Source organism: Peromyscus californicus, unplaced genomic scaffold, assembly GCF_007827085.1.
Source record: "Peromyscus californicus insignis strain IS unplaced genomic scaffold, ASM782708v3 Scaffold_9__1_contigs__length_137607984, whole genome shotgun sequence".
In the NCBI taxonomy this organism is placed as follows: domain Eukaryota; kingdom Metazoa; phylum Chordata; class Mammalia; order Rodentia; family Cricetidae; genus Peromyscus; species Peromyscus californicus.
This window is the reverse complement of record NW_026294617.1, coordinates 46,903,549-46,931,180: the sequence shown is the minus strand read 5'-3', so window position 1 is coordinate 46,931,180 and position 27,632 is coordinate 46,903,549. Positions and strand designations below refer to the sequence as shown.

The window sequence follows — 27,632 nt, the reverse complement described above, 5'->3', positions numbered from 1 at the left end:
CTAGAACCTTCTCTCCACCACAGCCAGTCACAAGGTCCAGAAAAATCACTCTTGTTTCCTTTCTTTTCCCTCAAAGGTTCTCATTCCAGAGGGATACACTGTGGATTGGCTTATTACATCGGAATACAACCCTTTATCTAGTCACACATCTACAAGGCTGTCCATTTGTTGTAGAATCTAAGCTTAAAAGTAGACCATTTCCCCTGGATCTTTAGGTCTTAGTTTCTGGAGTCTCCTGTGTCATTTCAACCTGTGGCACAACTTTGTTCAGCCTTCTTCTTCTTAACCTCTTATCTAAACATGTCCCCAGAGGGCTGCAACACACGAGAGGTGTGCACGGGTCTCCCAAGGACCCAGGGTTCAAAAGCGCTCCAGGTGCCGTGTGGAGACCAGAGAACACCCTCTTCCCTCTCCAGGCTCAGTAAGTAGCATTAGGTCAGTGTGGGCTTCAGGGGGTCAGAGGAGCATCCTGAGGATCGCTGGCTCTGGCCCCAGTGAGAAGGTGAACAGAGCATTGGGAAGACATTGGGATACAAAGAAGTTTTGCTGTTGACTACGAGTATATCAAGGACTTGGGGAACAGATTCAGGAATCTGAAGATGATGGGGAATGGGCTAGGAAAGGACACAGGAGCAACCTGAGAGTAAAGGACAGGAAAGAAGGGAGTCTGGAGTTTGGGGTTCTTGTAGTAATGACGTAAATAAAAACAAAAGGCAGGGGGAATGGGTCATGGTTACTTCTATTGGTTGATATATTTTTTAAACCTTTAAATTTTTCCCTTTGTATTTTATTTTATGTATATGGATGTTCTGGCTGCACATGTGTCTGTGTACCAAGTACATGCCTGGTACCTGAGGAGGCCAGAAGAGGGTGTTGGATTCCCTGAAACTGGAGTCACAGATGGCTGTTAGCTTCCATGTGGATGCTGGGGAATGAAAAGAAGGACATGACCACTCCTAGGTATGGTTGAGGAGAAGGTTTTTATTGTAGATATGAGGGAGAGAACAGCCAGAGGCATCTGGAAGAGTCCAGACTGAACATGGTCAGCAGAATTGACTGGGCTGTGGTGGGGGGTTGGGGAGGCAGCAGAGAAAGAAAAGAGAGGCAAGGAGACCGAGAGAGATCCAAAAGCAGAGCCGAGGACACATGGCCAAGATGGCTGAGCTGTGTAGGAGAGAGAAGCTGGAGGAAGCAAAGCTCAGGGGCTGGAGAGGTTGAGGGTCGGGGGCGGAGGGTGGGGTGAGAAATGCTGAGAGAAGCCAGGTACTTGTGATGCTGGGAGAGCCTGGCGCCAGAGTCAGCTCTGATTTGTTAATAGGTACCTTAGCTAGCCATTGGTCCTAAGTTTCTTTGGGACCTAACAGCTGGGAATTGAACCCAGGACCTCTGGAAGAGCAACCAGCTACCACTGGTTGATATTTAAGAAAAGAAAGATTTTTTTTTTTAAATCATACAGCTGGATTGACTTGGCAAATTAAATAGTAGTCTACTATTATGAGCAAGTTTTTAAAATATAAAATAATAATGTTCATGGTTAAGCAAATAATTCAAGTAATTTCAAGGAGTATAAATGAGAAAATAAAGGTCACCTCTCCTCCATTCTCAGTTCCAAGAGGTAACTACTAGAAATGATTTCTTGAATACCCTTGTAGCAACTTTTTATGCCCATAAGAGAGGAGTTTTTCTCTCTGGGCTGCCAGGCAGGTGCTAAACATTGTTAAAAACTGTTCAGTCAATAACAATGATGATAATCAGTGTCCATCCGTGTCGTATCGACACCCCCAACCCCCCCCTACCCCCCCTTTGAGACAAGGTTTCTCAGTGTAACAGTTCAGGCTGTCCTGGAACTTGCTCTGTCAACCCGGCCAGCCTCGAACTCAAAGATCCCCCTGCCTCTGCCTCCCGAGTGCGGGGATTAAAAGCCTGTGCCACCACCTGCCGCCTGATAATTAGTTTCTATTGTGAGCATGACTTCCGACGTTTATTTGGGAAAAAGATTTGGAGGATGGGGCAATTGACATTCTAGGTGATATCTGTTAGATCCCACCTCCACACCCGCTGCGCTAGCTGCCTTGAGCACAGAATTGCCAGTCAAATAGCCAACCAAGCCATCCTTCCGTCAGCTGTTTGGGCCGCTCCCCAGATGCCGTGAGGAAGCTGCATGACAATCACAGCTACTAGCTCTACGATCTGAAGGTGTGTCCCCAGCCACGACTGTTTCAAACAGCTGGCACCAGACTTTGCCATCACAGGACGCAGTGAACCAACCCCATGTGACCTTGCGACTGTCTCTACTCAGGCAGGAGGAGAGGACACACAGAGAAGCTGCTGTGACTGGTGGGGGAACAATGATGCTGTCACTGGTGTAAACACAAGCCTTCGTTTTCACAAACAGTTGGCTGTGACTGGTACAAACACCTCCTCTCTGGCTACATAAGCAGGCCATTCATCTCACCTGCTAAGGCAGCTGGGAGACACTGTCCCGTGCTACCTCGCCCGATGTTCCAATAGCAGGCCCAATAAAAGATTTTTCTGGAATGGCTTTTTCTTGCCAGAGGTCAAAACAGGAAAAGGAGGCAGGAGAGACGGCAGCGTGCTGGCGAAGTGATGGTCAGGATCAGAGAGCAGCTGCAACAGCATCGCCCGCGTGCCCAGCTGTGGAAGAGGCAGGGCGGCTGGCGGCTTTGATGGCTGCCGCTGAGGCAGAGCCCCAGACATAGCCTTCCAGCCACAGAAGCAGGGCTGCTGTGGGAGCCGAGGGACCCGGAGGAGTGGCAGAGATGGAGCTGGACAGTCAGCAGGCTGAACTGAAAGTAGCATTTCCACCTGCAGAAGAGGTGGAGCCCCAGCAGCAGCCCCTGCCAGCAACAGAAGCAGCCGTAGCACAAAAGGGGGAGGGGACATGGAGGCCGGTTCCTGAGCCATGGCATCTGGTACAGCAGCCACAACGTAGTATAGGACAGTGGTCAGGGCAAGAGGAACAGGAGGAGCAGAGAGAGCAAGAGAGAGAGAGGCAGAGAGCTGAGGCAGAAGTACAGAAGGCTCTAAGGAGAGAAGAGACACTGCCCTGGTCACTGGAGAGTCCAGAGAGCTGGAACTTGAAGGTCTCAGACTCTGCAGACCCGGGAGCTGTGACATTGGCCACTGTCGTGGGCTTGCGGCAATAGACAGGAACTAAGAGAGATGGTCCTTGCCTACCCATGACTTCTGTCTGGGTAGAGGTGAAGGACTTGAGCCAGCCGACAGTAACACATGGACAGGCAAGAGCATCACAGTGCTTTAAATCAAACAGATAGAATCATTTTATACACAACTCCTTTACAGCTTGGTTTTGTTCATTAACAACATACTTATTGCATGCACATATAAACCATCTCATTCTTGGGCACAGTGTTTTTAGTGTACACAGTCCACTAATCCCCTGTTATTGGACATGTATTTCTGCTTTTTGCCTTATAAACAATGCCTCAGTGAACATCCATAAGTATAAGTTTGAGATTACTTGTAGCTAGAGTTTTCCTGCCTGGCCCACAGTCAGGACAAATCTCTCTCACCTGTCAGTCCCACAGCTGCTCAGACCCGATCAAGTAAACACAGAGACTTATATTGGTTACAAACTGTATGGCCGTGGTAGGCTTTTTGCTAACTGTTTTTACAGCTTAAATTAATCCATTTCCATTAATCTATACCTTGCCACGTGGCTCGTGGCTTACCGGCATCTTCACATGCTGTTTCTCATCGTGGCGGCTGGCAGTGTCTCTCTGACTCAGCCTTCCACTTCCCAGCTTTATTCTCCTCCTTGTCCCGCCTATACTTCCTGCCTGGCCACTGGCCAATCAGTGATTTATTTATTGACCAATCAGCAACACATTTGCCATACAGAACATCCCACAGCAATTACTTCCCTTTTATTTGGTTGCGCTTGCTCATTAGCTATAGTTATATTGCTAAAACAGTAACATTTTATTGTTACAGAGCAGATGTAGAATTATGTACAGAGCAGATGTACAATCATGTAGAAGTTTCTGGGGCTGAATATATGTTGTTGAACCTAAGTACTTTAAATCTTTGGCTTTACAGGTGCCTTCTTGCTCTTCAAGCTAGATGTCCAGCCTGTGTCTTACCTGACAGCCAGGCCCAAAATTGCACTGCCCTGTCTTATTATCATTTGGCAAATTTTCATCTACTATATCTTTAAGGATTATTTTCTGCTTAATTCTTCCCTTTTCCTTTTAGGACTCCTGAAGTATTTTCCTAGACCCTTTGATATTGTCCCATAAGAGTCCATTAAGTTTTTACATTTTTCCCTTCTGTTCTTTGAAGTGAATGATGTCCAATGATAAATATTCAAGTTCATTGGCTTTTCCATTATCATTACCATTCTGCTATGAAATTTAACTTAATTTTTTTGAGATAGGGTGTTGTCAGTAGATCAGGATAACCTTGAACTCTCCAATCTCCTGCCCCAACCTCCCAAGCACTGGGCTTGAAAATTTAATTTTAATGTTAAATTTATTCTCCTAGTGGTTTTTACGTTTCAGATTGTTGTTTGTGAATTTCTGTTGATATTATTCTGTTGAGATTTCTCCATTTTGTATTTACTGGGGAGACATGATCCTCTATTTTGTTGAGCAGAATGGATGCTTTTAAATTCTTGACTGCTGAGTCTATTTTAGGGTAATGCTGGAGTTGGTACCCTCTGATTGCCTTCTCCCTAGAGACTGGATTACAATTTTCTCACTTTTTAAATGTCAAGTAATCTTAGATTGCATCTTGAGGTTGTGGTACGCATTTTATGTCATTTAGACTTTGAAATTTGTTATATAGCCTAGAGTTTTCACAATTTTGTGTTTGAAGGCAATTAACTTAATTGGACTGAAGTGGAAGCCTGCCTTTTCACTCAGTTCTGTGTCTCCAGGTGGGTCTAATACACAACCTGAGTCTTCTTGTTGAAAAGAGGGAAGAGGAAGGAGACAACAGGGAAGAGACACAAGAGGGGACGGGAATGTATATGATCAGAATACATTATTTTACACATGTGCAAATGCCAACATGAAACTCATTATTATGCATAATTGATATTTTATTCAAAAAAGTAAGTTTTTCCTGCTGGTTCATCAGTGTCTGTCCTGCTTTGTGCTCTTTCCAGTGTGGCTTTCATTGTTTCCTTTATTAGTCTAAACTCTGCTGTCACAGTTTTTACATAACTGTGCTGTCTTTTCAGATTTTATTCCATCTCCTGAATTTCTTTGAGTTTTGTTTTTCCATGAGTTCCTATCAAGTCTTTGGAGCACGGAGAGGTATTTGGCTGAATTTCCTCTGTGTCTGAAGTGATCAGTCTGCTGTGAACCTTACTCTATCTGCTCATCCCTTGTCTTCCCCCAGCCCTGCAGGTTTGAATGTAACCCTGCGGCCAGTCAAGTCTCAAGTTCCCCCAAAGGAGGATAGGATGTAATGGGTGAGTTGCAGCCCTGGAGCACACAGGCTGAGATGAAATCTCCACTCTATCACATACCACATACTCTGCCACTGTGACCCTGGACAAGTAGATTTCTGTCTCCATAATTGTCTCGCTGAGCTGTTGTAGGAGTTAAGTGTGGAATACGGTGCCTCATGCATGGTGCTCTATATATGGAAGAAAGATAATTCTGCTCATGACTTGAGTAAGGGAGCAATGATACTTCTGCTATTATTGTTTGACACACAAGCACAAAGATGATAATTTAATTCCCTCTTGGTTTATCCCCCAAAGTTACAATTACAGTAATCCAGGTTACAATTAGATTATTTGTGGTAGGTATTATCTAACAATAAAGGCCTATCTCCATCTGGTGGCCACACTTAAGAATTAAAAATAGTGTCAGGTTCTTGGTCACCCAAGCAGTATCAGGTATGGGTTCCATCTCATGGAGTGGGCCTTAAGTCAAATAAGAAAGATATTGGCTGGTTACTCCCACAAGCTTTGTGCCACCATTGCCCTAGCATATTCTGCAGGCAGGACACCACTGTACATCAAAGGGTATGTGGCTGGATTGACGTTTATGTTTCTCCTTTAGTACCCTGCAGAGTGCCGTCTGGTATCAGAGATGCTAGAATAGAGGGGTGAAGGCTCTCTGGAGGCACCAACTTGACTTCTTCTTGTTCAAAGAATTGTGTAGGTGTCACCTTCCGCAATGAGGACTTGTCATCAGTTTGTGGAGAGCAACCTATAGTTTTGGCAGAAGATTGGGTTGTTTGGGGATTCCCATGGGGCCTGTTTGGCCAACAACTCAATTAGATGTAACCCAATCCCAGTCCTGGAAACTTCATTTGGTGATGAGATGTCTAACTGGGGATCTGTCTTCCCCATTATTTGGTGATTTCATTTAGATCATCATATATGTATATATTTCAGGAAGCTTCTACTGTATTAGGTTTCTATACTACCCCTCAAATGGCCCTTAATTTTAGCTGTCTCTCTCTGCATTCCTTCCCGCTTCCATCCCACTCCCAACTTGATCCTCCCATTCAGTCCCCCCGTATCCATTCATCCATTCATGCCCTCTGAGTCCTTCACTCTCTACCTCTGTGGTTCTACAGACGAGAGCTTGCTTATCATTGACTTCACAGGTAATATCCACATATAAGTGAATGCATACTCTATTCGTCTTTCTGGGTCTAGGTTACCTCACTCAGGATGATTTTTTTCCTAGTTCCATCTATTTACCTGCAAGTTTAATGATTTCCTTTTGTTTAAATAGCTAAGTAATACTCCATTGTGTGAACGCATCACATTTTCTTTACTTGTTCATTGAGTGAAGGACATTTAGGTTGTTTCCAATTTCTGGCTATTATGTGTATAACAGCAATGGTTGAGCAAGTGTCTCTGTGGTAGGATGAAGTATCCTTTGGGTATATGCCATGAGTGGTATACCTGGATCTTTACATAGATTGATTCCCAGCTTCCTAAGGAACTACCTCATTGATTTCCATAGGGCCTGTGAAAGTTTATACTCCCACTAGCAATGGATGAGTGTTCCCCTTACTGCATAGGGACCTATGATAAAACCAAATACTTCTTTTCTGCACAACAATGACAAAAACATAGCAATAAAGTGACTCCTAAATGATGTTCTGCTACATTCATGGGTGCCTTGCTAGGCCATCATCAGAGCTTTCTTCTGTAGCATAAAGGAAAAAATACAGAGACTCACTGCAGAGAGTGAAGACCTCAGAACACACAGCTTTGAATGGGATGTCTCCATCAAATCCCTACCCTAAGTGTTATTGGTTGTTTTTGCTCTTTTGGATTTTTATTCTTTTGGAGGGTCTACCACCCATCTCCCAAATAAATCACACATGGAGGCTCATTCTTACTTATGAATGCCAGGTCTTAGCTTGGCTTGTTTCTTGCCAGCTTTCCTTAACTTTAAATTAACCCATCTACTTTTGCTTCTGGCCTTTTCCCTTTTCTTACTTCTGTATATCTTACTTTTACTCTTACTCTGTGGCTGGCTGTGTGGCTGGGTGGTTGGCCCTTAGCATCCTCCTCTCCTTGTTCTCTTTCTCTTTCTTCTTCTTTTCCTCCAAGATTTCTCCTTCTATTTATTCTCTCTGCCTGCCAGCCCTGCCTATTCTTTCTCTTGCCTCTCTATTGACTGTTTAGCGCTTTATTAGATCATCAGGTGTTTTAGACAAAGAAACACAGCTTCACAGAGTTAAACAAATGCAGCATAAAAGAATGCAACACATGTTTGCATCATTAAATCAATGTTCCACAGTAAAAACCAACGTAACACATATTAAAATAATATTCTACAATACCTAAGGGCTCAGGGAAAACTGTGGAAGAGGAAGTGGAAAGAATGTAAGAACCAGAGGGGATGGAGAATATCAAGAAAACAGGGCCCTCTAAATCAGCAAGATTGACACACATATGAACTCACAGAGTCTAGGGACCATATAGAGGACCTGCACAGGTCTATAGGGTTCTAGAGTTGAAAGGAAAAAATGTACACGTGCCCCGATATTTAACCAGAAGCAATCTCCAATTGACAATTATTTGCAAATGAAAATTTAGTTTACTCCAAGGAAGTTTCACTGACGGGGGGAAGAAAAAAAAACTACTCTTTGGAGGTTCCTTGTCTCATAATGTTGTGTCAGGGGTCTATTTGTGGTTTTGTTTTTTAATTTAACCACATAAATACATATAAACGTATATATATATGTATATATATAAAACCATATATACACAGACATATATATAACCGCATATATATGTATATATACGTTCTTCTCTCTTTTTACCCTACAGGTCCTTTGTGTATATATTATGGCTTCCAGTTTAGCATTTTTCACAGATCCTGAGTGTGCGAACAAGTGAGCCTCTGTGTGTCCCTTTCTGATTGGAGTCCTCTCTTGGGCTCTTTTCCTCCCATTTGTCCTGATCTACTCTGATGTGTTAGTTTCTGTTTTATCTTGCTTTGTTTGATTATTACCCCTTAGAAGCCTGTTTGTTCTCTAATGAGAGACAGAAAGGGGGTGGATCTGGATGGGAGGGGCAGTGGGGGAGCTGGAGGGAGGAGAAACTGTAATTAGGACATAGTATACGAAAAAAATAAAATTAAATAAAAGAATTAAAAGTAAAAATCTGCTCATACACAGATGCTTCCTATTGTAGCTACCGTGACTGTCAGCATCCCCTCCCCTCCCCTCCCCTCCCCTCCGTCATATCTGCACACACTTGCACACTCTCAGATAGATCAGCATCTTGGCTTAGTGCTGGCTAATCATTTACACACTCATTTAATTGATAAAAGTTTGTTTCCAGTGTGGAGTTTCTGTTTGTCTTGGATTCAGGCCGCACAATTTTCCCTTTTTGCTGGGCTTGAGTGCTTCCTGGGCTCAGCTCTGCAAGTCTCCATCAATGTTTCATGGAGAAAAAATACCTCTAAACTAGTCTTTAAAAAAAAAAGATGTTATAGAGTGCTGTAGTTAATATTGCCTATAACTGAATTCCCTCAGACTGGACAATAAAGAGCAAACTCGGCCTTGACTCTGAGCCTTGGACCTTCTGAGATCCAGACCTTTTGCCAGAGCTTTCCTTGGGTAGAGCGAAGTGGTAATCCATCCCTGGCTCCTGGGGATTCTCCTATTGCTGCGGGTCGCACACTCTGGCTTAGAGCCGTGACTTGGGAAGGAAGAGGAGAAATCAACACCAGATCAGGGTGGATGCTAAGACCCCAGACCCTGCCTGGGGAGTTCTTACATCACTGGTTACAGCCTTTCTGCTCTGCTTGCTACCTTCTTGTTGCCAAGGTAACACTCGCTGACAAGTCGATACCCTCCCTGTCTTCCAAGAAACCATCATTCCCCTCTTCACGTTCAGTGTGATCTCAGTATGTACCTGCTCCCAATGCTCTCCAACTCTCTCTATCTAATTCTCAGAGACTCACCCCCTCAGCTTAGGCATTGCCAAAGAAACTCTCACTTCCTCATTCTCAGGGGTGAAGCGCCTGTTGCTCACCCTTTCTATGTACCCCTAACCTCAGCTTTTTCCTGCTACCTATACATCTTTAACCATGTTCTCCCCAGCTGCCCCCCAACTTCTAGCTCTCTGCTTCCCACTCTACCATGCTTCCCTGACCGTACCCTGTCACTGGCTCATTCTCCCCACAGGGCCTTTCTTTCTCAGGCTTTTGGAATGACTCAGGCTGTTTGGGGCCATCTTCAACACATCCTGGTTTCTATTGTTCCTTTCCTGCTACGTTCAAGTTTCCAGTGACCCCCAGTGCAGCATTCTACAGTGTAACTGCAGGCTGCTAATCTCCACCAAGGCGGCTTCTCTAGCTCCATGACAGCCACTGGCCTGCAGAAAACCTCTTCACTGGGGGAATGAATAGTTCTCGTCATTCTCAACCATCATTTGTTGATCCAGCTGACTCCAGTGTTTCTTTTCCCCTAATTTCTTCAGGGTCCAAAGATTTTTTAAAATTTTGAAGCATTTTCGGACTTTCAAAATAAATGGCTAAACTCCTACATACTTTTCAGTTCCCAAATGTCAACACCTCATCACTGTAGTACACGGATCTAAACCAGACATCCACAGTGATAATTTCTTCAGATTCTGTGAGCGGTCTGTTGATGCTGTCTTCTGAACCAGGATCCAGATCTAGGCTCACATATTACGCCAAGTGTTGTGTCTACTTCTTGGTCTCTCTAATCCAGGCAGTTCCTTCTTCCTTGGTCTTTTAAGACACTGAGACTTTTGAAGGGTACTGCTTTTCAGTTTTGTAGGACACTTCTCAGATTTGGTTTGTGGAACATCTCCTCATGGTCATCCTTCGGTTTTTACGTATTTGCCAAGAAAATCCTTTGTGGGCACCATGCACGATCATCGCACGTGCCTATAATCTCAGCTTCTGGGATATGAAAGCCAGAAGATCAGAGTTCCAGGTCAATCCTGAGCCATATAGGAAGACTCTATGTCAAAAAGAAAAAAAAAAAAAACCAACCAACTAAACAAGCAGTACACTCATAGGCTGGAGATGGAGATTGGCAGCAGAGCACTTGCCTCATAGCAAAGGCCCTGGGTTCAATTCTTGTTACACAGAACTAATGGCAACAGAAGTAGCTCCCATCACACTGCATCAGAGGTCGTGGGACGTCTCCTTGTGCGTCACTGATAATGTGAATGTGGGCCATTTGATGAAGGTGCCTCTGATGGGATTTTCCACCCTAAAACTATGCTTTTCTCTACACAACGATGGAGCCCCTGTAGGAGTCTATGTAACTCTGCTGGCCGGCTCTCACCACACTCCTGTGCACTGATTTTTAGTGTCTTTTGTTTATTCTGGACTTCGATGATTATTGTTGTAGTGGCCTTCTGACCCCCAGATTTTAAATGGGGCTGGAGAAATCATTTACCCATGGTTTAATCATGTAGTACCCAGCCCTAGGAGGACCACAATGCTTCCTGCAAATGAATCCTAAGCATTTCAGGTAGACTGCGGGCCCAGGGTCCTTTCAAAGGAGTTGCTCCTTTTCCCTTTTCCTCCCTGCCCACCCCCATCTCCTATTTGTGGAGACAAAGAGGCTCTCCTGATGGAATGGCAGTGTTCCTGATGAGACACCAAGAAGGGCTATCACAAGAAAATTGATCATGACTTAATTATTAATTCATGCCCCTAAAGTACATACTGTGGAGATTAGTGCTCGAAGCCAAAAGATTCTTGGCTCACATTTTTAGAACTACTGTCTTAAAGGACAATTGCCCAAGCTAAGATTATCAAGGTAGAATATAATAAATCAAGACCTAATGTCTTTAGGGAAAACACTTCTCAATCCATTTGGAACTATGTCATGGAACTGGTGACCTTGGGGATCTTTTCTGAAACACTCAGGTAAAGTGTTTTGAGCTTGGGAGAGGGGCTGGTGGATGTATGAAATGTTTTCAAGTGTGGTAACTCTGGGTTCTTGACAGAATGCCTCCTAGATTCTGTTAATCCTTGAAGTATGGATGTTGATTGACCGGAACTAAGTTCAAGTTTAAGTTCATAGATAGTGTGAGTTAAAATAATCTTTCTTTTGCAATGTATGCCACAGCCAGATGTCATGGTGATGGAGATGGTGAACTCTCTGGCTAGGGAGGCCAAGATGATACCTATCCATACACTTTCAGGTGACTGGCTGCAAAGCAGTCAATTGAGGTTCCTGCCTGTTGTGGAGACTCACTAGGAGAGTGGACCCTGTGCTTTTCAGTCAGGGCTAGGAAGAAGAAGGAAGAAATATCCTCCCTATTCTTGAACAGGGGTCAGCAGTCCACCCAGAGGGCAGAGAGCCTCAATGAAGCCGGAGAGGATCTGAGGCTGGCTAGCACTGATTTCGATGGACCTGTAGAGTGTATCTCTATACAGCGAGCATGAGCCAGAGCATGCATGAGCTATGATTTTCCCTGTGATTCAGACAGACTCTGCTCAGAACCTCGTCAGCTTGGCCTGTCCACAGACCTGGAATCACCTTGTCACAGCACGATTCAGAAAGACATTTAGAAGCGAGTGTAGTGTCACATACCTATAATCTCAGCACTTGGGAAGCTTGAGACAGAAGGATTGAGAGTTCAAGTCCAGTTTAATACACAGTGAATGTTGGTTTGCCTGGTCTAGATAATGAGACCTTGTCTTACTCCTTCCTCCATCCCCTAAAGATATGTAATAGGCCTTGGAACCCAGGCTAGAGGGGTGTGAAATGACCAAGTCCCTGTCAGGACCATCCTTATAAGGAATATTAATTTGGCTTCCTGCGTAGGGACCGTTGTACAATTCCTCCTCTTCTGGAATTTATTGAGTCACTTTGGAAGAGAAGACAGGGCAAAATGACCTTACAGTGAATACCATTCCTTTATTAAACAAATCATGCTGTTGTTCAACTGGGCATTGAGTGCCCAGTCAGTGTCAGGGACTGTACTGGGTCCAAGAATGAGGGCAACAAACGAGACAGATGGGCTCTCACAACTGGGGGATCTGATTGCTGGTGGAGGGAGAAACGAGAGGAGATACATCAGCGAGCTGGTGTAAGGTAGATACTAAGCAGAATAAAGGGAAGCAGATGGATGAAGGTGATAGGAGTTTAAGGATGGCTGTGTGGCTACGCAAGATCTCCCTGATCGCAATGCCTGGAGAAGTCTGGTGATGTGCAGACCCCTGGAGTGGGAGCTCCAGGCGTTTGCACTTTCATGCACAGGACCCGTGACAAGAACAGAGGGAAGGTCAGTGGGGCAGAGGTCAGAGAACAGGGGCTGGAAGGGGAGGCAAGACAGCGAAATGGACAAGATGAAAGCAACAGGCAGAAGCCGTATCGGGGAGTCTCCTGGCTCTAGCAAAGAGTCGTATTCTTCTGGAAGAAAGCTTGGAGGTCATAGGGTGCAGTTTTTAATTTTTCTTTCTTTCCTAGAGACCTTGGTGTTATGCAAAACCTGAGGAAACAACAGATAGGAAGGTTCCACACCCAGCCCTGAATCCTGCCCAATTGGCCCCTCCTTATCAGTTCAGTACATTCCAGTTCAGCTTAAGAGTTATCCTCTCCGTGGCTTCACAGTTATGGCACGTTAAAGATAGCTAGAAGTCTATCACTCCACCAGCAGAAGGTGGAATTTCTTTCCTTGCTCTTGCTTCTAGGTTGATCCCATGACAGCTTCAATCAAAGGATATGGCAGAATCAAGATGGACCGCTTCCACTTCCTCCTCAACAGATGGGCGCTTGCAGCCTCAGCTGCTAAGATGTTCTCTCACCCTGTTGGAAACCACATAGAAAAATAAAATAAAAACACCAAGGAAGAAACAGACGAGAAGCCCCGGGGTCCTGACGGGTGTCCCGAGCCAAGCTGTATCACCAACTCTAGCCACTAGCCACCATAGCAGCCATGCCAGTGACAGAGAAACATGCTGTGCATTCTGTCTCCTGCCCACATCATACTAAGCAGAAACACCAATCCTGGTGGCCTTGTTGTGGCCCTTAGCGTGGTGTCCACACTAACTGGTGGCTGCTTTCCTTCACTTCGTGCTGGGTAGTTTGACACCCAGCCAAAGCTCCCTGGAGAAAAAGTTTCAACAAAGACCTGGAGTATCACTTCTCTGAGCAAAACCAGTGGTTTAATAAAGAAATCCAACAGCTCGGCTTGGGCAACTGAGAGGTAGTAGACAGGGACAGGTCACCAGGCTTCAGAGAAGGACCATCCTGAGCTGGAATCGTAGTTTTACTAGGTTCTGGGCTCCTTGGTTTCAGCTAATAATGCATTCCTTAGAGGCTTTGTCCCAAGCACCAACACGAAGATCTTGGTTGGTCATAAGAGTTCAGTAAATGCCACCATTAGGTGGTCAGCAGTGTTCTCAGCAGGGTGCTTGGTTAGGTGTCCACTCAAAGAGGCAGGATCCTGACACTGCTGGTGTCTTTGGAAAACAGGTATAGGGGTAGAGAGGTAGCTCAGTGATTAAGTGAGCTTGCTGCCCTTCCAGAGGACTCAAGTTCGGTTCCCAGCACCCACACCAGACGACTCACAACCACCCGTACGTAACTCCAGCTCTAGGGGATCTGAAACTCTCTTCAGACTTCCACAGATACCTACACATACATGTTGTATTATCACACAGACAGACACACGTACACAAAGATAAAAGTATTAAGTAAATAAAACAGGTTGGGTGGTAGCAGGAGCAGACCTGTTACACAAATGTGCTGATGAGTTTCCTTGTGAGTTAATGTGCTGTGTTCACACAATACTTCATTCAATTGCGGTTGTATTGAGGACCTTTTCCTTTAATTTTTAGCTGCTGATCAAAAACGAGGCAAGTGTTACTCTAGCGTTAACACCTCTCTACTGTTCCTTATCCACCCTCTTCGTTTTGTGTGTGTGCTTGCTTTTGACTTTTGCTTTTCCTCTCACAGACAGACTAGAACTTTAGGCTTAAAGTATCTGGCAAGCACCAGCATGTGAATCGCTGTCCCTTTGACATCATTTAATTGTTGTTGTATTTTTTTAAAAAGCCCATTGCTTGTTCCCTTTTGAACGTGATATAAACATTTTCTTGAAAATAAGGGAAATGAGTTAGTTTTAAAAATTGTATTAGGTAAGACATTGTACAAGTGTTATATGATGTCACAAGATTAGAATGAGGTCCCGGGTGACTGGTACAAAATGCCGCTTCATTGAGCATCCCCCAAGCTTTGTCTATGGCCCTCACTTTGAGTTGTCACAGTCAAGAAAAGCCGACAGAGCTGCTGAGGACATGTCCTCTCCTTCTGTGTCGACGACAGGACACCTTGAACTCAGTGGAGATAGGATGGGGAACCAGCAAGGGCCACCGGCGTCATCTCTAAGCCCGTAATGTGCAGTTAGCTGGTAGACCCCTCAACAGTGCTGGCCCATGAGCCACTGTACCTGCCCTGGGACTCCTGCTCAGGCAGCTGTGTCAGCTCAGCGCCTCTGACCTTCCCTGTCTGCAGCTCTTGCCTCCCTAATGCGCTCAGCACTTTCAGTTGTTCCGTGATAGTCTCTGAGGGCGCGGCGCAGGGATGAGAGCCTTGCTGAAAATGTGCATCTTCTGCAGAAAAGGGCCACAGAACACTTAGAGAGGAAAAGGGCAAAAGATCAAAGCCGTTTTGGAACAGAAGAGGGAAGAAGGGGCTATAAAATTTGAATGAAGAGCCTGGAAAAAGGAGCAGGCGAAGGTAGCTGTAGCCGAGGCTTTGTTTGTTGTTAAGAGCTAAGAGGAGGGGAAGGAGGAGGATGGGAGCCCTTTCAATGAAGGGGCTGCTTAAAAGCTTAAGATGTTGATCTTGTCTGATCAAAGCCTCACAGACTACCTGTGCTGTGGATCTCAGGTTCTGAATGGAACTGTGGCATTTCCTCGGGCACACAGCCTCTGTGGCTCCTTTATCCTCCTCTGGAAGTCTTCTGAACTCAGAATCTAAAACAGAACTCTCTTGCTCTGTAGGTCTGATCTCGCCCTAGGTTTCTTCACTATTTGTCAACTGTTGATTTTGTTTGGTCATTGTTGACTGACATTCCCCATTAGATGGTAGCTCTGTAAAGGCAGGTGCCCCTCCTGTCTTTTTTCCTCATCCAGAGAGGCACCAGTAAATAAATGTTTGGAGAACTAATCTCCCCAGTCAATGTTCCCAAGGCTTTCTGTATGTCTAAGACAATACTAGAAATGAAAGATGAATCAGACAGGAATTTCCCCTAAAAATTTATATAACACAACTAGTTTCAGAGGCCTTACTATGTACTAGACATTTAACATATATTGTGTTATATTTAATAACTAGAGGTGATGCATAATATAAATATACTAAGTGGCAGGTACTATTGACACTGACCCATCATGAGCACAGACATACTCATACTGTGAAGATCTGAGAACCAGGAAGAAGCAGAGCTCTAACTACATGAAGTTGGGTGTGGCCTACTCCATAACCTACTACAGGAGCGTCGCTGTCTTTGAATCCTACTGTCTGCACAGCAATAAGATGATTTTTGTTGTACAAACACCTTTTGGGGGAACTGAGAACCTTGGCCCAGGTAGGAGTGTGGAGAAGTCTAGCCTCCTTTCCGGCTGCCATCTTGGTTCTAGTGGGCACCTGATTCAAGGTTCATCTAACTAGAAACATGAGAGAAGGGCAAGGCAAAGGGGAGCTGCACAAACAGACATCCTTGGGGGAAGTTTATAGAATTCAGGAAACAGGTAGATAGTTCCATGGAGCCATGTGTCCTAAGAGTGTCTGCCCTATGGGGTGGCCACAGGCTGAGACACCTTGCAAGGCTCTCCTAGACCAAACAGTCCTACATGAATTTTCCTCTTAGACGAGAGGTTATGGTGGTGACAGAGCACACCACTGTCCTCTTGCTCCTTCTCTTCTCAGCCCTCTGTGCTGTCGGTTGTTGGAGTCACATTTTCCAAGTTCACAGTTACAAGACAGAGGCTGTTCTCCTGAGTCAGCTCAGCAACTACAGCAAACTGCCGCTGGCTGACCACTGAGAGTTCAGGTTACCTGGCACAGCAGCTTGGGAATCATCCCAGATAGGGTGTCTTCCTAATGCTTACTTCTCTGCTTGCTAAATCTGTTCTGACGACTCCAAGTGCTGTCATCCATCATTCCCTTCCAGTATTTACGGTGTCTACCTTAATGCTCATGGGCCAGGCTGATGGCACAGCTTTATCCGAGAGCCACTCTTGAGAAAGTTAATGATGATGGAATTAAATCTGTGCTCATGTCTACACACTCTCCAGTGGCTTTCTGAGACAAACTTATGAATTATAAATATGCGGGGAAGCAGGTATTTTTGTATTTATCCTGCTAGGTAGGTCTTATTCTCCTACCTTATACTAGGAGATTGAGACTTAGGTTGGCCAAGGAACCTGTCACAGTCTTGTGGGTACCCAGCAACGGCCATCTGAACCCACGGAGTTCTGACTCTAGAGCTCAGTGTACCAGGGCCTCCTGCCTGACTCAACATTGCCTCGGTTTAGTTCAGTTTGGGAGCTGTTTCACAAAGGAAGGCTTGGGTATTTACTTAAAGAAGAGCAGAGACCAGATGAGCGACTAGGTTCAAAGACAGTTTAAAGGCAATATTAACAATCTCAGGGTGAATAAATCAGACAGGAAATATTATAGACATGAGACTTTTTTTTTGAGGGGGAGTTATTGGATACAACTTTCAAAAACTTAGTGAGTTGAGGGAGGCCAAGAAAGACAGACAGAGCATGGGAACAAGAGGTAAGAATGAGACACATGGCAGGCAGGGAACCAGCCTGAGACATCAGGAGACAGATGAAGAGCCGGGCAGACAACAGGAGGGCTTTGTTTATTTGGAAGTGAAGGACAGAGAGCTGTGGGGCAAGAGAAGAGCATGCTGGGAGTTTGGACTCGACTTGAGGCAGGCCAGAGCCATGGGGGTGGAAAGGATGGAGCCTGTTGTTTAGGGAGGGAGACAGTCTGAAGAAGATTTGGGGGGTGTTGTTTTGTTTACAACAGGGATCTGTCTTCAGTGAGACTCACAGGGACATGACGCAGGACGCTGAAGATCCAGAATGTTGCTTTGAAGACACACCACGATCGGGGCTGTTACCATGATGAGTCTGTCCTTCCTGTGCAGGCCACCCTTGCCTCTCTGCTTCTCCCAACACTGGGTTGGAAGTGTGTTCGTGTACTGCATAAATCCTGTGGACTGGGGACAAGCAGAGCTGTCACAGGGCTTTATCTTAGGTCGCCTTCCAAGCTTCACTTACCTCATCTGTATAAGGACCACACTGGTCCAGGCGGTTTCTAATGGTCACATTGTGGGCAGTGGTAATGGAGAACTCCTAATTTATGCCAACCATGTCCTGTTTCTCTCTATAACTCCGATCTGTTCCCCTTCCTCTCCACCTTGAAAGATATTCTGGGCTCTGTGATTAGTTTCTGTTTTGAGGTCTTGGTTAACGGAAGGGAACAGAAAGCATCTGACTGATTTTTATGAGGCCTCACACACTCCTGATGCTGTAAGTCTCAACATTGTTCTCTGTAGAGCAGCGTGAGGCACAGCCTGAAAGGCAACCGGCAGTGCTTGATGTCCACACTCCACCTCTCTGAGCACACGCTGAAATATCTGTTGTCAAATGAGAAGCTTGCCTGGGGAGGGGGCGCACATGTTAGAACCAGATCAGTCCTGAGTCACTCATTATTGAAGATGGAGGACAGGCCATGGAGTTTCATTAACCTACCCTAACCACTTAGTCATCTATTTAAAATTTTCCATAATAAAATGTTAAAAACCAACACAAATGCTTGCATTCAGAAAGCCAGGTTGCAGAGGACCAGGGCGGTTGCTGAGTGCTCAAATGCAGCATCCACAAAACAACCTGGCAACTTGGGGACACAGTGAAGTCAATACTACAGAACAATTGACAATACATGGCAAGGTCTCTCTAAGGACCCTGGCCTTCCATCACTTGCTGACAAGAGTATTTCCTGAGGGTGTGTCTGACTTTTTGACATTGTGGCTCAACACTGTAATCTACAAAAATTATACTTCCGAACCATGCAGTTGAGTTACAAAAATTTTTTCTTTAAAAAAAACAATCTCATCATGTGTATGGTCTGCATTGGGTCACATTTGTAGCTGTCCTCAGCCTATGTGGACATATCTGCCAGCATTTCAGTCCTTTTCCCGCCTAAAAAGCAGTCTTCTGTTTCTTCGCTCCTTTGGGGGTTTGTTATTGTGTTTCGTTTGCACGCTCACTTTCTTCTCCCGTGGGCTAAAGCAGCTGCTCCATCAGGGGCCATGCAGGAATGATAGCAGAGACCTCCAAAGTAGTGCTTTCCTGGTGTTTGGCACAAAATCCAGTGTGAGTGTCTTTGAGTGTGGACATGTATGTTTATATATCACGTATAATCAGAACTGAGATGTATGTTTCCCAAATAACGCATTTTGCTAAATGGAAACATTCTGGTATTTTTGAGTCTATCCATTTTAATTCAATATTATAAAAGGCTATTTTGCTCTACTAATGTGATCTCAAGATCAGTAGTGGATTAAACGCCTGCTGTTTAAAAACCAAGCCGTTTGGGGGTTGAGAAACACACTGGGCAGGAAGCTTAACATTCAAAATATCTGGTGTGGGGGCTCAAGTCCCAGGCAGCTGGAATTCATTTGTCTCTGACAGTGGAAAAAACCTTCTTTGAAGTGAGTGAAAGGTCAGCTTGGCGGCAGCCCCAGCCAAGGACTGACCGAAATACTGCATTCTCGCACATGTGCTAATGGCTGATCAATAGGGAGAGATCACAAGACCTAACAGGATGAGGGTTCAGTTGAACTGGGCTCTTATATGTGAGCTTAGAGTTTCAGGACAGGAAAATACAGAGACAGTGATTGATTATTGTTCAGAGGGGGGCTTGTGGCAACGTGGTAAGGCAATGAGTCTCCTTCCGGACCTGACAGGTCTGAATTTGGACCCCAGGAGTGACTAGCCATGTGATTTTAGTCACATCATGTAACTCTTCTGTGTGGTGGGATAATGCTTTTGTACACTGGTTTAATAAAATGCTGATTGGCCAGTAGCCAGGCAGGAAGTATAGTTGGGATAAGCAGACAAAGGGAATTCTGGGAAGAGGAAGGCTGAGTCAGGAGACACCAGCCTGCTATCCAGGGAGCAGCATGTAATGGCACACAGGTAAAGCCACAGAACATGTGACGACTTACAGATTAATAGAAATGGCCTGAGTTTAAGTGTCAGAGCTAGTCAGTAGTTAGCCTGAGCTAATGGCCAAGCTGTTTTAATTAATATTAAGCCTCTGTGTGATTGTTTTATAAAAGGCTGTGGGACTGTGGGTGAGAGATTTGTTCTGACCGTGGACCAGGCGGGACACAGGAAAACTTTCAGCTACACCTCTGAATTTCATCTTTTCTCATTAAAATATAAGAACAGTATTTCTGTGATGAGATAATGTTTGCATCTTTATTCCTTATTACATTTATTTGTGTGCGTCCAGGGCAGGGGTGCACTTTGGAGTGTATGTGGAGGTCAAAGGACAATCTGAGGGAACCAGTCCTCTCCTCCACGTGGAATGCCGGTCATTAGGCTCAGCTGCAACTGCCTTTTACCTGTGGACCCGTCTTGCTGGCTCGAAGGAGACAATTTTAGCATCTATTCCAAAACTCAACACAAAGGCAGACTTTTAATGATCATCCACCTCTCCTCCTGGCACGGAGGCCTTGTAAAGTTGTCTTCAACGGCTGCTCGAGCCAGTGATAAATTATCTGCAGGATAAATCTGTCAGCTCTACTTTGCCCGGAGCCTTACTAGAAAGGAGACTACCAGGACAAAATCCAACAGACAAGCAGGAAGTGCCAAGAGACTTCCAGGCTAAGTGACCCAGGGCCATCGCTTGCCAGGTTGAGGTCTCTGGTTCCTCCATCACACAGTGAAAAGGTGAAATAAAACCATCTTCAAAAATTCTCAGCTTGGACTTTTCTTAGCCATTTAGTTTCCTGGGCACCGTCTCCATGGCTCACAGACATTCTAACAGTGTCCAGTAGTTCAGCAAGACCTTTCTAGTCTGACCGCTGACTAGCTTCCCAGACATCTGATTCTCCACCCCTCCTCCCACCTCTCCTTTATGTCCTCCCCACTTGTCCAGGGACTCCTGGTGTAATTGCTTGGTCCCCGCTCGGTCTCCACTTTGTAGTCTGAGGGACGGCTGCACAGAGCAAACGCTGCAGACAGCATTGTGTAAAACCTCCAGTGATTTCCCCATGACCTTTCTGTGTCCACCTCAAGAGTCCAGATTCCTGCCCTGTCTGTCCCCTGGGCTCATCTTGGCCTTTGTCCCTTCTGTTTTGTCCATCTGTCCCACTGAACTGCCAGTTTGGGACAGCAGGAACTGTGTCTCATGCTACTGAAGTAGGCTCAATGCCTGGCCCATGGCCTAAAGAACTAAGATCCTAAGTGAAAGAGCAGATCCTGGGCTCCAGTCCAACAATTCCTTGTTATTTTTCTGCTGGTTGTCTAGAGATAAAATCAAGTGTACTACAGTCCCACCATTTAAGTGCAAGGATGACTCTAAGGTATTCCGTGGGCTCTGAAGAGCAAATATAATCCAGGTATCGTTCCCATACCCCCCCACCCCCTATGATACCCTAAGTGATAGCTGTTTACTATTTCTAGGTCAAGATCAATTGCATTAGCTAATTTTTTCCCTATTCACCATGGAGATTGTCATGCATTCTGATTTTACTTCCATTTATTGGGTTAAGTGTGGATTTTTAAAGCACTCAGTGCTTGATTAGGGGTGTCTGTGTATGAAGTGCCCTTGAACCAAAGTTATGGGTAGTCAAAAGGGATATAATTGAATAATGGTCTATAATTAAGGCAAAACCACTCCAGTTAAACAATTTGCTTGGAGCAGTTTTGGTAAGAGAATTAATAGGTTTGCTTTCATTTCCTGTCACTGGCCTCACTTAACAAGAAAACACCTGTGCCACAGTGACAATGGACGCTCTAGGCTCGGCAACGAGGTTCCACACCAGCAAGCCCACGCAAACACCTTCTCAAGAAGCACTGGGAAGGCCACAGAAGAGCAAGAGGCACAGATGATTTATTCATAGCGTGGCTAAGCTTTCCCATCAGAGTGCCCGGATAGGACGTGGCCAGTCTCTTTGAGCATGGGAGGCACACAGACCTCTCACTCACCGTGTTTTCTAAAGTGGTGGTTCCCCCAACAGGGCTGATTTGGGGGTGTTCCTGAGCCATTTGGGGTATCAGATAAGATTAACCAGCTTGATAGTTAGGGTGGACAGAAGAACAATAGGTTATCAGTTAGATATATGTTAGGAAACAGGGTGCAGAAAACCTCTTAAGGTACCTTCAACAAGACTTCTCCCCCACACTTGGTGTTAGGGCTTTCTTTCTTTTCCTTTTCTCCCCCATTGGTTCAATACATTCAAGACATCATCTAGGCTTGTGGGTATCTTTTCTCCAACTCTTCCATCCTTGTTGAATTGTAGCTAGAGTTTTCCTGCCTGGCCCACAGTCAGGACAAATCTCTCTCACCCGCCAGTCCCACAGCCGCTCAGACCCAACCAAGTAAACACAGAGACTTATATTATTTACAAACTGTATGGCCGTGGCAGGCTTCTTGCTAACTGTTCTTATATCTTAAATTAATCCATTTCTATAAATCTATACCTTGCCACGTGGCTCGTGGCTTACCGGCATCTTCACATGCTCTTTGTCCTGGCGGTGGCTGGCAGTGTCTCCCTGACTCAGCCTTCCACTTCCCAGAATTCTCTTCTCTCCTTGTCCCGACTATACTTCCTGACTGGCCATTGGCCAATCAGTGTTTTATTTACTAACCAATCAGAGCAACATATTTGACATACAGAACATCCCACAGCATTGAATTGCCTCATCTTTGGGGTCCTTGCCCTATCAGCTGTGTATCAGCATCCCAGCTGGCAGAAAGTGGGGGGAGCAGGTAAGCCATACATGTCTGGGACAGGTGGGCAGGGGCAGTGGGAAACAGGACCGTCATGCTTTGCTGAGATCTAGTCCTATCAGAACAAATCTCCCCGCTTTGCTCTCTCTCTCTAAAACAAAAGAATACCCCCTCCAACCAAAAGATCGTTTTGTTGGAGTCAGTGGCTCACACCTGGGTTTCAGCACTGGGGTGGATGAGGGAGGAAGCTGACGATAAAGTAAGATCTCAGTTCAAACAAATGGAGAAACAAAAGCACTCAATGCCGCTTCATCGTGAAAGGCAATAAGTAGATCATCTAACTTTTATTTAATCCATTTTACCCATAATTTCAAAGGATTCCCTAACTGTAACGCAGAAAAAATCAAAGAAGTCGTCCAAGCACCCGCCAGCAGAAAGCTGGGTGTCACGGGGAAAGGCAAGAGATGATGGGGGCACCTGAAGCTTGTAGCTAAATCTGAGAGCCCCATGAAGGCTCCCAGGGCTGGGGAAGAGTGAGATGTCGGCCCTGTGAATCCCGGGCTAATCAGCACACTCAGAGAAGGAAGTGCTGTCTAGAGAGGCAGGGTGCAAAGCTGCCTCACCCCGTCAGGTGCAAAGCTTCCCGGCTGTCAGGCCTCACTCACCTTCCCACTTGAAATGTGGAGAAGTTGACGCGTAGAAAAGCTAACGTCTGCTGACTAGGCCTGTGGCATTTGACCAGACAGCCACAAGGTCTGCTCTCAGTCGTGACGGGCATGGGATGGAGACACTGGGCAGCCTGGGCCTTTCCAGAGACCTACACTCAGATAGAGACGGATACTTGACACACCATAAAAAAGGAATTTGAGGATGAGCCAGCATGAAGCAGCGGAGCTAGACTTGATTAAAAGGTGCTTTTCGGGGGACTATGTCTATTCGTGTTTTCATGTGTGTGGACACACGTGTATGTAGGTACACAATCTGTGTGAAGGCCAGAGGGTGAGGCAGGACACCTTTCTCCATCACTGTTTTGAAGCAAAGTCTGTCACTCAAACATGGAGCTCCCCATCTCCATTAGTCTAGGTAGCCTGCTTGCTCCCCAGGTCCCCCGAGATTACCGGGGGTTTGCCACACCCACCCAGCATTTGCATGGGTGCTGGGTGTCTGTATCAGTCCTCAGGACCATGCAGCAAACTCTTCACCCACAGAACAGCTCTCCAGCTCTTAGAGGGCACGGCATTTTAAAGCACGGGGTCAATAGAAAAAGAGGCACTGGGGAGCTTGTGGTGGAGGAGGTTAAGGGGGGACAGGAGGAGATATGCCCAAGTGTGGGTGTGGCCCTCTCAAAGGACAGTTAATTTTCATCAAGCTACAATAGCTATGTGTAGAATTTTGTGAGTTCTGAAGTTATCCTTTTTAGAGGGCTGTTAATGAACTTAACGCAGGGTAGGCTCTTGGTTTGCCCTGGCCCGAATTCCAGTTGATAAGTTAAAATTGAGGTCCCGGGAATGAAACAAGCAAGGATGTTTTCACAGGAAACAAAAGTTTTAGCCTAATTCTCGGAAAACAACCGACAGAGGACTGAGGCCGTACTCAAGGCCTGTTTTCGTGCCTTCTTTTTACTGCTGTTTTAACATCCTTACATGGTAATATTTCTATACGAAAGCAGCGCTCTGTTGCCAGCCTTCGCAGCAGTGAGATTGTGCTGGAATTCCATGGGGCGAGGGGCCCCCACAATGTCTCCTTTCTTTCGGTTCTGCCTCGCTCCCCAGTACCAGACACACAGACGCAGCGCCTCTGTGTGGACACATGAAAAGGAGCCTAACCTGAAAGATGGGAATGGTTTCCTTCTGAAAGGGTTATTTCAAGCCCACCACGAAGCGAAGCTTTAATCTCTCTAATTTGTGTCTTCTAGACACCCGAGGGCCCATGGACACAGGCCACAGCTGGAGCTTGATAGGAGACAGAATGTAGACTGTTTCCCGGCCCTTCACCGTCTACTGTGAAATCCCCCAGTATGATGGCAAGAGGAGGTGATGAGGGCAGAGGACAGATTTGGGGAGCAGAATTAGTGCCTACCATGGTTTGGACAGGGTTTCAGTATCCCCCAGATCTTCCTGTGCTGATGGGGCCCCACCCCGAGATGAAGAGCAAGGACTGTTGAGAGAGGGGGACCCAGTCTTCCCCCAGGGAAGACCCCCTAAATGGTTACTCAGCTCCAAGTGGTGAGTCCTAAAAGTAACAAGCAGCAATAATGGGCTCAGCAGGTTGTAGTTATGTATTTCTTCACACACACACACACACACACACACACACACACACACACACCCCGATAGTAATTAATGAACAATAGATCATGAATTTGAAGCACGAGACATGGGAAGGGCTAGAGAGAATTTTGTAATTATATTTTAATTAAATACTTTGAGAATTGGGGGGGGGGGGCTTCCCATGGAGAAGTTTGATTCCTGTGGTGAGGTGTCCTGAGGTGGGAACCAGTGGTGGGGTACTCGCAGGTGGTGCCTTGGAAAGTGCTTAGATTTAGATAAGTCCATTAGAGTAGAGCCCCCAAGACAGAACCCCGGTAGCTCTACAAGAAAAAAGACATAAGCACAGATACATACAACACACACACAGGCACACACACATACACATTGGACATGTGCACACTTATATGTGCCCTGTTTCTTGCTGTGTGATGCCCTGAAGTGGCTTAGACTCTCCCAGCTAGAAAACTATCATTGAATAAGGTCCCTAGATTTTGTTTTGTTTGTTTTTTCTTTAGACAAAGTTTCTCTGTGTTACAGCCCTGGCTGTCCTGGAACTCACTTTGTAGCCCAGGTTGGCCTCGAACTCACAGAGATCCTCCTGCATCTGGCTCCTGAGTGCTGGGATTAAAGGTGAGCGCCACCACCGCCCGGGCTGGTCCCAGGATCTATGTCACCAAACCCACCACAAAACAAACACAGCTCTGACTGCAGAGCCCAGGAACATGAAAGACTGCATAGCCCGTCACATGTTCTGGGAAAGTTGGAGATGATGGCTACTGTGGGCAAAGGTTAGCTTTGAACACTTGCCTCTCTGTGACCCCCTGCTCTCCACTCCTTCAACCTTTACTGGTTGCCTCTCCATGACCCTCTGTCCTACATCCTTTCAGCTGTGGGGTGTCGGAAGGCAGCTGTGTCAAGATGGCCGGAGGATTTCACAAATATCTTGAACTAACACCCTGGCATCAGAAATTGTAAATCTTGGAACGTAACTTGACTCAAGGCCTGACCTCAAGACTGTAAAAATTCCTCCGACTCTCCCTAAGGCCTAACCTCAAGATTGTAAAACCCCTTTGACCCATTGCCTGGTGCTTGGCTTTTGTTATAAGAAGAGGCTTGGAACCCCCTCTCACTGTCACAGTGTTAGAAGCCCGGATTCTGGCCATGGCCTTAGTTAGCTAGAAGTTTTCTGCCCCATGGTGTCTGGAATAAAGTTTACTACTGGTTAATAGACTTCGGTGGTCTGTTCCCCATTAAATAAATGTCCCCAGGACCCAACACTGACCTCACAGAAGATGATAAGAGACAGTTTAATCTAGAGCCAAATATGAGTGACCATGCCTCAGGAACACAAATTTAGTTTACCTCAAATTCCAAAGAGCTAACAGTTCCATGAAGGTTTTACCGCAACAGACCAACAAGAAGTCATATATGAAAACATTTTTCGAATACATTGGTGGGTACATCAGGTAGGCCGGTTACCGCAAAGCAGAGAAATCCCTGCTCAAGGCCTCTGTAGCAGGCTTTCTCAGATCACCAGGCCCCAATCATGACGCAGAGACTTACTATTAGTTATGAATGTCCAGCCTTAGTCTAGACTTGTTCCATTCGGTCTTTTAACTTACTTTAACCTGTTTCTCTTCATCTATGTTTTGCCTCAGGACTTTTTACCTTTCTTTTATTCTGTATGTCCTGCTTTCCTGCTTCCTCCATGTCTGTCTGTCTGGCAGCTACCTGGCTGGCTGGCCCCAGGCGTCTCCCTCGCTTTTTTCCTCATTTTCTCTCGAGCCTAGATTCCACCTAGTACTTATTCTCTCTGCCTGCCAGCCCTGCCTATCCCTCCTCTGCCTAGCTATTGGCCGGTCAGCTTTTTATGAGACCCATCAGGTGCCTTAGGCAGCAAGGTAAAACAGCAACACATCTTTACATAAACAAACAAATGCAACATAAACAAATGCAACACATCTTCACATAGCTAAAGCAATATTCCACAACATAAACAAATGTAATGCATTTTTATATGGTTAAATAAATGTAGCATGAACAAATGCAACACATCTTTACATAGTTAAAATAATATTCCACAGCAGGCCTCAGGTAAGTCTGATGACATTCTTAGCATTTGGGTTGGTAGAAGCTAGCTGTGCGCTAAGTTAATACAACCCATAAGATTTTATGTGACAGTCACAGACTGTCACAGTTAGGTCAGACACAGGGGCAGACAATGGATGCCTATTAGGGAGAAGTAAAGAGAGCCCAACATAATTTGGCTCTGGATCTGCAATGTTCCAACCCTCCACAGTCATTGAGGTTCTAATCAGCTAATCAGTCTTTGTAGAACATACAGTGTAAGGTGCAACTTTTGTTCTGTTTCCTTAGTTTACAATACAGAGGGATGTGAGCAAGAGTAAATCTCATCTACTGACAAGGTTAGACTGCTTAAGGCATTTTGTTACAGAAACAAAGGCAGATTAATATGATCCCCGTATGTAAATGACCCCAGAGCCCTCTCTCACCTTCTCTCCATGTGAGGGAAGACAGACAACAACCCAAAAGAAGGCTGTCACCATACATAGCCTCCAGAGCGGTGAGGAATGAATTTCATACAGGTACGTAGTACGTTTTGACCACACTCACCTCCCCATTAATCTCTACCGCCTTCTCTCGTCTCCCTTCCACTCTATCTGGATCCCTTCTTCCCAAGTCCTTCTTCCCCTTTTCCATCTAAAAAAAAAAAGACCCACTAAGATTAATTAGAGTTGCTTGCACAAGCATGGGTGGAGCTTTTATTGACTGAAGCATGGGCAATAGAGCAGTGGCTACAATTCTGAAGAAAAAAATGACTCTGCCACCCCCAGCATCCCTTAACTGGCAGGAGCTTTTCAGGTAGCAGTGGGGTTCCTTGTGCCCCTC

At 45.6% G+C, this 27,632-nt stretch overlaps 1 long non-coding RNA gene across 2 annotated transcripts in view; it reads right to left on the bottom strand.

Moving 5' to 3' along the window:
• Window positions 1-12,355: 12,355 nt before the first annotated feature.
• LOC128105714 (uncharacterized) overlaps window positions 12,356-27,632 on the bottom strand; it is a 29,747-nt gene continuing 14,470 nt past the window's right edge. Inside the window, exons 3-4 of one of the 2 annotated variants that reach the window (XR_008216458.1) lie at window positions 27,357-27,443; window positions 12,356-13,269 (exon numbers count right to left, since the gene is read on the bottom strand). This is a non-coding gene — a long non-coding RNA (uncharacterized LOC128105714). The remainder of the gene's footprint in view (window positions 13,270-27,356; window positions 27,444-27,632) is intronic. The other variant, XR_008216457.1, reaches the window with a different exon arrangement.